The sequence below is a fragment of the Cucumis melo genome, chromosome 4 (assembly GCF_025177605.1).
Source record: "Cucumis melo cultivar AY chromosome 4, USDA_Cmelo_AY_1.0, whole genome shotgun sequence".
In the NCBI taxonomy this organism is placed as follows: Eukaryota; Viridiplantae; Streptophyta; class Magnoliopsida; order Cucurbitales; family Cucurbitaceae; genus Cucumis; species Cucumis melo.
In genome coordinates, this window is record NC_066860.1 from 21,185,756 (window position 1) to 21,195,144 (window position 9,389).

Sequence of the window (9,389 nt, forward strand, 5' to 3'; positions counted from 1 at the left end):
CATATGAGAATGCTCATAACATTTTTTGTGTAAATGTTTTGTTCATAGCCATTATGCTTATATACACGAGGCAATAGATGCAAAGAGATAGACTTTAGTTTTTGTATACAACACATGTTTTTGGTTATATAAGATAATATTGTTGATTTTGGAATAGGCCACATATAGGACATTTTAGTTAGTTATATTTGGATTGGAATTATGTAATTGTTGATGACATTACTAAGAAGAATGAAATTGTTGTTGGTTTACTGGTTTATTTGTCATTTTTTGTTGTGTAACTACTGGTTGGAAAGAAATGTACCTAATGCAAGAAACAGAAAATAGAAAATTTGTATATTTAATATATTAATAAACAATATACATAACGTTAAATACATGACGGTTTTTTGGTGTTAATTATAAAATTTTACTTGACGTGTAAATAGTGTTAAGTATGCGATCTTCATTAATCAAATATAATATTTTACTTGACGGTTTTTTAGTGTCAACTATACAATTTTACTTGACGTGTAAAATAGTGTCAAGTATGCGATCTTGACAGTAGTTTACTTGACGTCAATACAGTGTCAAGTAAATGTATACTCGACGATTTATTAGTGTCAAGTAAAGTATACTTGACGGTTTTTTAGTGTCAAGTAATCTGACTATACTTGACAGTCGATTACTTGGCGCTTTTAAAAACGTCAAGTAAAAGTTTACTTGACACTATATTAACGTCAAATAATCCAATTTCTGTAGTAGTGGTCAGATAAATATCCAACATCTGCATAACCAACTAGATCAAATTTTGATTTATTTGAATAAAATAAACCCATACCAATTGTCCCTCGAAGATAACGAAGTACATGCTTAACTCTATTTCAATGTCTTTTTGTTGGAGAATAACTATATCTTGCTAATAAATTTACTGAAAATACTATATCTGGTCTCATATTAGCAAGATACATTAATGCAGCTATTGCACTAAGGTATGGTACTTCAAGACCAAGTAATTCTTCATTATCTTCTCAAGGTCGAAAGATATCCTTTTTTACATCTAATGATCGAACCACCTTTGGAATGTTCAATGGATGTGCTTTGTCCATGTAGAATCTTTTTTTAAAATCTTTTATGTATATGTCGATTGATGAATAAAAATTCCATCGACTAAATGCTCGATTTGCAAGCCAAATTTTGCCAAGATCTTTCATTTTAAATTTCTTTTTGAGATATTCTCTTGCCTTTGAAAGTTCTTCAAGAGTTCTAATTATATTTAAATCATCAACATATACAGCTATAATCTCAAATCCTGACTGTGATTTTTTAATAAAAACACATGGACAAATTAGATTATTTTGATAATATTCTTTCAATAAATATTCACTTAAGTGATTGTACCACATTCGTCCTGATTGTTTCAATCCATATAATGATCTTTGTAATTTGATTGAACATAATTTTCTAGCGTTTGAATTATATGATTTAGGTATCTTAAATTCTTCAGGGATTTTCATATAGATTTCATTTTCCAAAGATCCATACAAGTATGTTGTAACTACATCTATAAGATGCATATCAATATTTTCACATACAGTCAAACTAATTAAATATCTTAATATAATAGCATCCACCACAGGAGAAAATGTTTCCTCATAATCAATGTCTGGTCTTTGAGAAAATCCTTGTGCAACAAGTCATGCTTTATATCTAGTGACCTCATTATTTTCATTTCATTTACGCACAAATACCCATTTAAATCTCACATCTTTTACACCTTTTACACGTCCCAAAACTTCACATTTTATCAGTGAGTTTAATTCTGCTTAGATGACTTCTTTCCACTTGGACCAATTCTTTCTATTACGACATTCGTCAACAAATTTAGGTTCACGATCCTCATTTTCATGAATGATATTGTGTGCAACATTATACGCAAAAATGTTGTCCACGACTATATTAGTTATATTCCATCTTTTTCCTGTCATGGTATAATTTATCAAGATCTCATTTTTATCTTCGTATACTTGAGTCTCTTCAATATTTTTACCATTAGTTGTGTCTAGGAGTTTTTCTTGAATGTTTCTATTGTCAATTAAGACATTTCGACTATTGGTCACTTTTATTTTTTGAGGATTTTTATCTTTTGAACCTATCGGTCTACCACGATTTTGGCACAACGTTGATTCATTAATTGTATTAACTTACTGAGTTGGGATTTCAATTCTAGATGGAGCATTTGCAGCTGGAATATATGACTTGGTCATTTTCTTAGTATCTGTAAATGCATTTGGCATTTGGTTTGCTACACTTTGTAAATGAATTATCTTTTGAAATTTTAGTTCACATTGCGTTGTACGAGAATCTAAATGAGACAATAATGATATATTCCAAGCCATTTCATTTTCCAACTTCTTAATTCCTCCCCCCAATTTTGGAAAAATTGTCTCATTAAAATGACAATTAGTGAATCGTGCAGTAAATGCATCCCCCGTCAGAGGTATAAGATATCTAATAATTGATAGAGATTCAAATCTGACATATATTCCTAACCTTCTTTGAGGTCCCATTTTAGTACATTGCGATGAAAAAATTGGAACATACTACACAACAAAAAATTCACAAATGAGAAATATTTGGCTCCTGACCACAAGCTAATTGTACTAGGGAATACTTATGATAAGATGCCGATCTTATGCGTATAAGTGAAGCTGTATGCAGAATAGCATGACCCCGTATAGATAATGGAAGTTTTGCTCTCATAAGTAATGGTATGACAATCAATTATAAACGCTTGATAAATGATTCTGTCAAACCATTTTATGTATGAAACATGAGCTACATGATGTTCAATATTCATCCCAGTCAACATGCAATAATTATTAAATGCTTGGGATTTAAATTCACCGGCATTATCATATCGAATGTTTTTTCTTGTATAATTAGGAAACTATGCTCTTAATTTGATTATTTGAGCAAGTAATCTTGCAAATGTAATATTCCGACTTGATAATAAACACATATGTGACCATCTACTTGATGCGTCAATTAAAACCATGAAGATCTAAATGGTCCACTTGGTAGATTGATGGATCCACATATGTCACCATGAGGGTTCCAAAAATGTAGGTGACTCAACTTCCATTTTGGCAGGTCTATAATTAATTTTCCTTGAGAGCAAGCAATATAATACATGATATTTTATTAGATTGAAGAATCTTTTGGTTCTTTAGTGGATGTTCATAAGAATTTTTAATAATTCTTCTCATCATTATTGACTTAGAATGACCCAATAGATCATATCAAACATTAAACATATTTAAATTCATGAACTTTGGGTTCATGGTTGCATATGTTTCAATTACTCTTATATGAGTATAATATAATCCAGAAGAAAAGGCATGCAGTGTTTTCAATATAAGCTTCTCATGTGAAACAATAAATGTAAGCTTAAGGGTTTTTTTCCTTTGCTGAGTAGATTGAATGTGATTGTTCTTTATTATTTTCTTATAATGATGCATTTCAGAAATGCGAAAGCCTCTATTATTCTCTATCTCTTAAATGGTTTGTGATTCAGGCCACCAAACCTTGCAACTGATGAGAAGGCCCTATAGACTAAAGGGAAGCGTGTACGTTGTCACACTCCGTGCCTTCCAAAGGTGCCTAGAGGACGGACCAGACGCAGCAGAGCGAGGACCCGGGAGCGGATTTCCTACCGGCGGGGGATAGGAGACGGCCATCTCGAGGCATATCACGACGTACAGGCAAGACCGGCAAGACCTGGGAGGGCAAGCCGATTGGGAGTCAAAGGATCCATAGACTTGATTCTTTGTTAATCAGATTCGGGCAGATATTCAAATTGATCAAAACCGAACGTGAAACTTTGGTTTCATTCGGCTCCTTTATGGAAGATGGATAAATTCCTAAATTTATAAGATGTAAACAAAAAAAAATACCATCCATAACAAGCACTTTTTCACTTTTTCATATACTAGGGGATTTCACTTGGAAAAAAGAACTTCCTTGTATTATTATTCATATCTTGATGAGGAAGGATCCCAAGGAGGTATAACCAATTTCATAGACCAAGAGTGAAGAAGGAGACTTCTGTCTCCGTCGATCGAGCCATAGCCATACCCTTTCGTATGAATAGAATACCACTACGTGGGCCCAGATCCTCTTCCTAAACTCTCGTTGCCTAATATAAAGATATTCTATATTATTTTTATTGTTAGTTTCAACATGATGACTATTTTGACGTATACCTTTGGAACTCAATAAGTTTTTTTTTTACTTACTAGAGAACAAAACATTACTAATTGTGAATTTTGTTACTGTAGTTAAAATAAGGTTTACTTTACCAAAACCTTAAATCAAGTTTGTAGAACCTGAGATTGTATAATTATTTGCTTCAAGCATTGTCAATGTAGAAAAATATTTTTTACTTTTAAGTAGTATGTAGATGCACTATCTGCCAAACATAAGTCTTCATTATTCATTTCTGAGTAAGTCAAAATATGAGAAATTTCCATAACTCTTCATTAAAAAAAACGATTATAATAAATCACTTGGTAAAAAGAAAAAAACTAACGTTGAAATATAAATAATGTAAATAATTAAATTGGTAAATGTTAAATAGAGATTATCATAAATAAAGGAAGTATTTGCTACTCGTTTATTAACATCATTTTTCTCTTTAGGAGACTCAAAGAAGTCCGCCATATCCAAATGAGTCATGTTGAAAGGGTCAAATACATCGTCTTGATAGGCAAAGTTTACTTTCACATTCTTTCCTTTTTCCTTCAATGAGGCTTGATAGAGGTCGACTAAGTACTTGGATGTACGACAAGTACGAGTCCAACGACCATTCATACCATAACAGAAGCATAGATTTTCACCACTTTTAATTTTCTTATTTTGCGGAGTCTTCCTTCTATGATCATCATTTGTGGTTTTCTTGACATCTAAATGATTATTACTACGTAAAGTATAATTATTTTTTTCTCTACCACGGTCTTGATCTCGACCAAGACTATGACCTCGACAATTAATATTATTTGAAAATATAACATTCGCTTTAGGGAATTGCGTTGCTCCAGTTGGTTGAGATTCATGGTTTTTCATTAATAACTCATTATTTTGTTCAGCCACAAGAAGACATGCTATGAGTTTAGAATACTTTTTAAAACCTGTTTCTCGATATTGCTGCAGCATGAGGATATTCGTGACATAAAATGTTGAAAAGGTTTTCTCTAACATATCTTCATTTGTAACTTTTTCTCCGCATAACAATAATTTTGAACAAATTTTAAATAATGTAAAATTATAATCACTTACTGATTTGAAATTTTACAACCTTAAGTGCATCCAATCATATTGAGTTTTATGAAGAATCACACTTTTTTCTTATGATCATACATTTCTTTTAAACTTTGTCATAGTTTATAGGGATCTTTTACGTAAGATATTCAATCTTTAGTCTCTCATGAGATGATGCCGAAGGAAAATCATGAATTTCGTCTTTTCTTGACTTAAAGTCGTGTTTCCTTCTTTAAGATTCAGATTCATGGCATCGAAAAGAATTTCAGCATCAAGCACCCATGATAAATAATTATCACCATTGATACCAACAACTAAAAATTCTAATTTGGTAAGACTTGACATGGTAACTATAACAAAGAACAAAGAAACTGACTTATATTATAAATTTAATAAACATGCATTCTGAGACAACTTAGATAAATATCATAGTATGCACATGATACAAAAATCAATGAGACTCATATATAATAATTCAAAACATATATGTTAATGTACAATAATTAAATTTACAAATAAAAATTACATATACATATTATGAAAAATTAACAACAATACACACTAAAAACGTTAATTTTACAACATACTTATACATAATATGTTAAAACAACATACTTAGGTAAATAGATAAAAAAATTTAGATCATAAAAACAATTACAAAACTTGTACTAATAGAAAGTAAACAACTAAATTATAAACACAAATCATAAAGAACCCATAAACTATACATAGATCTTAAAATAATTGAAATAAGAACAAACATAAACAATCACATTAATCATAAAGAAATTAAGATGAATTAAACCATGATCTTATTATGAATTAATAATATTTTTAACAAACAATAATCATGTAAATATGTAAAATTACAACATGCAATAATTATAAAAGATTACATTATCAAATATTTAAACTATGCATAATGTATTCATGGATTATTGCATGCAATGTTCACAAATACCAAAACCACAAAAAAAAAAAAAACGAACTAATATTTTAACCTACCTTTTGCAAATAATAAAGTTGTAAAGACTCTTGCTGATAACATGTTATAAAATAAAGAACCAAAAAATTAAATAACAACAATGCAATAACACAAAAGAGGAATAAAGAAGAGAGGATATAGAGGACAATTGAACTTAATTGTAGTATGTCTTATAAAGACACCAAACATCTCTATTTATAGAACATATCATGGTATAGGTTACATTATGGAATTCAATGGGATGAATGTTACAATATGAAATAGAATAGGAGTTATATGAAAATTGTAATCTATGTAGGTTATGGATATCTACATTTATAATATATCATTATATTTACAATAAGAAACAAATAATTGTGATTTTAAATGAATTTCCATGTTTGGATGCAAAACAAAATCAATCATAATTTCAAACATTGTAATTTCTACTAAAATTTTCATAAAATTCCATTTCTAATTATTTGGATTACGTATTTAAACCATATATTTTCTTTTTTATTATGGAAGTCTTGTACCGATACAAGACTTCATTTATCCACGTTGTCAAACTGATCAGCAAAGTGGTCAAATTAGGTTGACGTGGATTAATGGAGGTCGGGTATACGACTTCCCTCATTTAAAAATTACCCTATTTTTTACAATAGTTTCGTCATCCACCTTATTTTTGTCATTTTTCACAAACTACCTTATTTTTGAAAATATTTTAAAGAAAACCCTATATTTTTTAAAAATACAAAGTTTGGAAAAAATATGAAAATTGTGTGAATTATTAAGTAAAAATTGGATCCCTTCACTAATAATTTCGCTTTTTCTAAAGAGTTATAATACTATTTTGGTTCATAAACTTTACATAATCGTTCTACTTTAGTTTGAACTTTTAATAGTGTTTGGTTTGGTCTACAAACTTTTTTTTAAAAAAACCCTAATTTAGTTAAATTTTGACGTGACTTTTTATTGGATTCATGGTATTAATTAAATGGATAAATAACCAAAAAAAAATTGTTTGTTTATTCTATAAATTTTTTATGCTAACGTGGAAATATAATTAACACTTCAATTATAACTAAACCCAAATTTAAAACTAATTTTGTTCTCCTTCTTCAAATTTTAAATATTTAACATCCCCTCTCGACTCTACACCCTTTCTTTTATTTATTTATTTTTCACATTGAAATAATCTTGAAGACATTGAGTAGAATAAAAAAATAAATTAATATAACTGACATATTGATGTTTAAAATCCATGACAAGGTAATATAAATTAGAAAAATAAAATAAGTACGACACTTGTTTAAAATAAACTTTACGAAATTGTAAACAAATATGCCCAAAATGAATCATAAAACCCAAAAAAAGAAGAATAAACAATTGGGAGGGAAAGAAAAAAAAGACCAAAATATCTCAAACTTTAGGCACCGACAAATTTATATGTGGATGAGTAGCATCGAGCATAGTAAAGTAGAATGATAATGTGTCAAAATGGTGACGATCAAATCTATAAGATGATGATTTTTTAAGTTCTTCAATAAAACATTAATTTACCATTTAGCATTTAACTAAAAATTAAAACCTAAATTATTAAAAGTGATTATCTTATTTTACATCTTAGTCATCCAGATATATAAAAGTCACTTCATCATTAGCTAATAGAGTCTTAACAGTAACGACCAAAATATGGTTTTTTAAAAAGTTCAATAACTAAAACAAAGACTTTTAAAAGTTAATGGATGAAAATAGAACAAGATACAAAGTTTAAAAACTAATATAAGATTTAAACCTTTGTGTTCCTATATCTTACAATAGTTTACATTTTTGTTAAACACAATTGTTGAATTATATATTTAACAAAAAAAAACAAATTTTTTAAACTTATTTTTTAGTTTTTCAAAATTAAAAATGAGTTCAAAAGAAAATTAAATTCAAAATTAAAGAAATAAAATGTAAAATTGTATTTTCATTTTAAGTATGAATTATTTATCCCCATAGTCGGAACATAAAAAGAGAAAAACACAAAAAATTGACAAGCTCAGATGTGCGTTGATTTTTCGTCCGAGGGAATCAGACGATCGTGATCGACCCACGATCACTTGAGCACCAAATTCATCATCGCAAGGACAAGTTTGAAATGCACCAGCCGGGAATCGAACCCGGGTCTGTACCGTGGCAGGGTACTATTCTACCACTAGACCACTGGTGCTTTTTGTTTCTCTAATTATTTTACATTTATTAATCACATAAAAAGTAAAATTTATCAATTTTTATTTTAAGAAAGACAATAGTCTATAAATGATCCAAAAATTCAAGTTAGCGAAGCAAATTTAATAAATACAATATCTAACACGCTCTTCTCTAATAAGATTAAAATATGAAGAAATATCCTACAGGTAAAAATGAATATTGATTGAGGAGGAAAAAACAATACAAATACTTGATCATAATACCTCTCTAAACCACCCACTACGATTCCCATCTTAAATCGTTGATTAGCCAAAAAACTTGATATAGTGTGGGATTAATATAAATTTAATATAACGCATAATACTAGTATGAGTTTAATGTAGTTTTTAAAATAATTGGTGGCTTAAACGTAAGACGAGAGTAAATCAATGTTTTTAAATTTCTAACTATAAATTTGAAAAAAAAAAGTTATATATCATTTGGTAAATAACGTTAAATTTATTAAGGAGTAAAGGCTCGTTTCTCACCAAAAAATAATCTATTTTTAAAAGCTATACGAAAATAAGTTTTAAAAACATGAGAATGAGAATGAATGAATTTTAAAGCTACCAAATTTGTTTGTCTATCAATATGATCAAATATTCAAAGTGGTTAAGATTTTGTATGTAATCACTCAATCAAAAATGTCAAACATATCGATAAATACCAACGTTCATGAAAATGCCAATATTCTAGATCTCTTAGAAAGATGAATAGCGTTAGATGGAAAATTCTAGAAACTAATATAGGAATGATTGAAACTAGTCAATTAAATTTTTTCAGGGCTTCTTGCATGTCAGACAAAATAAGTTTAAAAAATAAACCTTCTAATACATACTAATTTACCTTTGCAAAAATGATATACAAAAAATTAAAGTCTTGCTCACGT

At 28.9% G+C, this 9,389-nt stretch overlaps 1 non-coding gene across 1 annotated transcript; it reads right to left on the reverse strand.

The window, feature by feature from the left end:
- Positions 1-8,305: 8,305 nt before the first annotated feature.
- Positions 8,306-8,395, reverse strand: LOC127149156 (small nucleolar RNA snoR114). The gene has a single exon (XR_007820560.1). It is a non-coding gene; the product is annotated as a small nucleolar RNA snoR114 (small nucleolar RNA).
- Positions 8,396-9,389: the final 994 nt, after the last annotated feature.